This window comes from Benincasa hispida, chromosome 12 (genome assembly GCF_009727055.1).
Source record: "Benincasa hispida cultivar B227 chromosome 12, ASM972705v1, whole genome shotgun sequence".
Taxonomy (NCBI): Eukaryota; Viridiplantae; Streptophyta; class Magnoliopsida; order Cucurbitales; family Cucurbitaceae; genus Benincasa; species Benincasa hispida.
Genome location: NC_052360.1, coordinates 67582866 through 67587627, shown reverse-complemented (window position 1 = coordinate 67587627; position 4762 = coordinate 67582866). Strand labels below are relative to the sequence as shown.

Genomic DNA, 4762 nt, shown 5'->3' with positions numbered 1-4762 from the left:
TCTTCATTTGAAAGGGAAAGATAAAAGTCCTTATGAGAGGGAGTCTCAAAGCTTAAGGGGAGCTTAAGTCACTTCGAAAGAGAGTTTCAAACTTAGGGAGATTCTAAGTTTTCCATTCACTAATGTCCACACTTAGGGGAGCCTAAATTTCGTGAGAGGCTGTCTCATACCTAAGAAGAGTCTAGTTGATCATTTGAGTGATTAAGCTTTACAAATGTCACTATAATCGTGTTGTTACAGATAAGTACAACATTGTAATTGCTTAACATAATTTATATTAGTGAAATTATCTTTTCTAACACACTGCCCTCCAAACGTAGGTAGTATTTTACCGAACTGGATCACCAAACTTTGGTTTCTCTATTATTTATATGTTTGGTATTATCTAATATTCTGAGAAATGTTGGAACATTGTTCTTAACAACATCTAACTTTTAGTAAGTAGCCTTCATTTTTTTTTCAATATGGAAAAGCCATATTAATCCTACACAAATGAGCCAACTCCTGGCTACTTATAGGCCCATTCATTCAGTAGACAATTATGGGATCATAAAATGGAAAAGCCATATTTTCTTAACATTGTTCTGAGGAATGTTGTAACATTGTTTTTAACAACATCTGGCTTGTAGTAGGTAGCCTTCATTTTTTTTCAACATGGAAAAGCCATATTAATCCTACACAAATGAGCCAACTCCTTGCTACTTATAGGCCCATTCATTCAGTAGACAATTATGGGATCACAAAATCATATATAACATTGAGGGAGAGAGAACTAATCCCTTGTTATTAGAGTATTTAATTAGAAAATTATCTTTTATTTCATTAACTTAATAAAATAATAAACCTAAGAGATAAAAGAGTATATAATGAACATGGGTCACCTGAGTAATAATATTAAATTAAAATTAAATCTAACATTAGTCACAAATATTCCAAAGTTCGAAGTTGATAACAATTTTAATAGGGAGCTTAGAAAATAAAGAACTTAGAAAAAATTTTAAAATAGCTCAAATAATGTGATGTACTCTCTTGATTATATAGAAATATTGTTTCATCACGATCATTTGTCCCATTAATTTCTCATATTATTAATTGGATTCTTACTAACTTAATTTACACGTTATGTGATAAATGGTTGAAAATAGTTTTATTGATGAAGTTAAATATATATAATTGGTCAATGGTCGAGCTTTTAAGCTTAAGTCACTCTTTAATTACAAGGCTCATGGCTGACCCTATGGGTCGGTCTTCCGTGGCCTTTCAACTACCATCTCCTGGTGGTGGTCTGTTTCAATAATTTTCTGAGCAAATTACAGCAAATTAAGACAATGATGGAGAGTGAGAGATGTAGGAGATGAAAACTACACAAAACAAATATCCATAAACACAAATTCAAACACAATTAAAAGCTTTGATGAATATAACAACGAACCCAACCCACAACAAAGCAGAACATAGTTCACTCACACAAGAAGCCATGAAAAACCCCATTCCATATGGACTCACGGTTTCAATGACAGTCTTTTCACAACACAAAGAAGAGGGAAAAAGAAAAAACAGAATTCATCAACTTTATTCAAAAGCTTTGTTGTGTGAGCCTTCTTCCCTTCTTTCTAATTGCTCACTCGCAATCGCATGAGTCGCAAGAGCAGCTACTCCCACAGCTGCACCCACTCCTATACAAAGTGAATCGTACCATATACTTTATTAATCATTTTACTTAATACATCATACTTTCAATAAATATTTAAGATAGTGACGTTAATTTATCTTTTGTTTTTTTAGAAGAAAGGAGCTAGCTTTCTTTCAAAGTTGGGAACATATTCATTTTTGTATCTTTTTTACATGCAAATTATTATATTATTGCAGAAAATATATGTCAATTATTATTGAGTTATATTCCGTTTTACTTTTGAAATGATAATTGATATCAATTATGCTCTAGATGACTAATAAAGTTTTTTTTTTTCAAATAAAAAATTATTTGTAGAATTATTACTTACATCATCAGGGAAATTGCCTCTGTGATGGTCCTGCAAAGATTTAAAAAAGGTGATTCTTAAATGATAAGTCATTGTTATTGGTAAATTTAATAAATCCAACCTAAATGATTTTGTTAAATTTCTTTAATCCAAACATAAATTTGGAAATACTTGGGTAGCTTATTTGAATTATTGAGGTTGTTTGTTCAGATTCTTGCTAATATATTGCAAATGTTAATCAATTTACTTATTTACAACCATTCAATTGAAAAGCTATGCTAAAAAAATAATTATAACTTTGATATAACATTTTTTTTAAAAAAAAAAAAGGTGAACCCATCAACCAACATGCTCTCAATCATCCTTAGATTTTCAATTTATTTGAAATTGATCAGATTTTCTTGAATCAATATGGAATTAATATTTTTGAGACCCATACAATGAACTATACAGACAATAATATAAAATGAAAATGAATTAAAATTGTAGAAGAGAGAGAGAGAAAAAAGAGACCCAGATTGGCAGTTGCAGCCGTCTCCACATGAGCAACTATCACCACATTTGCAGCCACAAGCCATTTCTGTTTCAGAGTGAAAATAGTTTGAAACTTTTGATGATCAAATTTTTCAAAGTTGTGTGATTTCTTTGTGATTTGGGATGTAGGTCTCCCTCTCTACTTATAGTGATCTTGAGGTCTTAAATTAATCAATTAACACCATACATGTGGCGGTTCTTACATAGACTTTATCACCTCCCACTTTGTTTCTAGACTAAATTACAAGCTTAGTTGTCACGATTTTGTTTTGCTTAGACTTGTATCAAATCGATCTCTAAATCTTAAGAGTTATCTAATAAGTCTACTCTTTCATCAACTTTGTTAAAATGAAATTGAAATTGTTGTACTATAAATTTTGAAAACATATTCACATGTTATATTTATTTTATATTATTATTTAATCAATTTTGATAAAAAAAATTAATTTCAATTGTCATGTGCTTCTATGTAATCTCATGTTTTGACCACTCATATACATCATATTTCTATTTTAATATGGAGACTAAATGAATAGTTAGTTGTTTTATAACCATTTTAAAGGGTTGAGGGTTAAAATGAAACTATTGTTTTGCATAATATTGGAACACTTAACCTCAAAGATGAAATGCATTTCGTATAATTCAACTTTTTTTAATGATTTAAATGGTCAATCTATCTTAAGAATTAACTATTCAAGAGTGTTCGGGCTCCTACTTCAAGTAAAATTAAAATTACCGAACTATACTACTAATACTAGAACGTAGCATTAATGGTAAGTCTAGGTCAACCCACATGGAAGAGCGAGATATAATCTCGTTAAGTCAAATTTCTAATTAAAACGATAAATTGGGGGGGTGATACTTGGTGTGGATAGTGGGATAATGTGCATGTTATTAAAAGTAAAGTGGGTAAATGTAACTAAGGATTGAAAATTCTAATTTCAGGAGCAAGAAAGGATTCCAATGCAATTTTGATAATTTAGTTCCCTTGACTAAATACACTCAATCTATGCGTGCATAACGACTTACTCGGTCTAATCAACTTGTTAATGCTATAGATAGACAACCCGTTGAATTAAACCAAGCAAGCGCCTTAATTATTAATTAAAGCCTGAGCCTAATTAAACTACATGCTTTTAGTCCTATTGGGTTCAGAATCGTCCATATAAAACTAAATACAAGTGCATTAAGATTAAGGTTCTATTGTGTGATTAATCAATTGAATAACCCAACTAATTAATCAATTTATCTTTGAATCTAGGTTTAGCATGTATTTAAGGTTTATAGTTAGACCACATTCCTAGCATACATGGTTCAACTATTGCTACTTCGGTGATTTAAGCTAGACGAACAAGAAAAAATGCATAAGCCCATATAATCCATTAGCTAAGACATACATTCAAGGAGAGGGGTGTCAATCCATAAAAAAACATACATCTAAATTAAACAGAAATTCTGAGAAACATAAATTCAAATGCATTAAATAGTCAAGAACAAAATCTCACGAAAATACATTGGTTCTTTGCTCCCAAAACTATAAAATCTCGCTTACCTCCATAATTCATAGACGAGATGAAGAGGAGATGCTTCAATCTTTCGATTACAACCCAAAAATATAAAATCCTAAGCTAAATAAGCTAGAAATACAAGGGAAGAAGAAGAAATTTAAGAAAAAGTTCGACCTCCATCAAAATCCCAACTTGAAAACCCTAAAAAACGAAGAAAGTATATATAAACACACGATAGGGCCGCGGCGCTACCCCCTTAAGGGGGCCTTCTGCCTCCAACACCGTGCCGCAGCGCAGGTGTGCTACAACATTGGAGGACCTTCTTGCACACGCATCAGGAAGGCAGGACTACAACGCCACAGGGTTGCACACCGCAGTGCTTGCCCAAAGTGTCCTCTATGGAAATTGTGCCAGACAGCGTCGTGGCGCCATGCTGCCTTTGGTATTTTTGTTCTTTTACCTTCTTTGAAGCTTCAGGTACTTAATATCACTCCAAATAGTTTCAAATTTACCTCGAATTACTTGTAATACTCCAGAATGCATAATTTACTCGAATTTCTACAAAAATAGACAATTAAGAACATTAAACATAACAAACAAATAAAATTAGAATTATAAAATAACTCTTTCCAAGAGCTAACACTCATTCTCTCTTTTCCTCTTTGTTACAGGCTATTTTCTACCCATATTAAAGTAGTTTGTCCCCAAACACATACTATTATAATTAAAACTAAAATA

At 31.7% G+C, this 4762-nt stretch overlaps 1 long non-coding RNA gene across 1 annotated transcript; it reads right to left on the bottom strand.

Moving 5' to 3' along the window:
• Positions 1-1403: 1403 nt before the first annotated feature.
• Positions 1404-2619, bottom strand: LOC120092655. The gene is made up of 3 exons (XR_005486111.1): positions 2496-2619; positions 2004-2033; positions 1404-1676 (listed from the first exon to the last, which is right to left on the bottom strand). It is a non-coding gene; the product is annotated as an uncharacterized LOC120092655 (long non-coding RNA).
• Positions 2620-4762: the final 2143 nt, after the last annotated feature.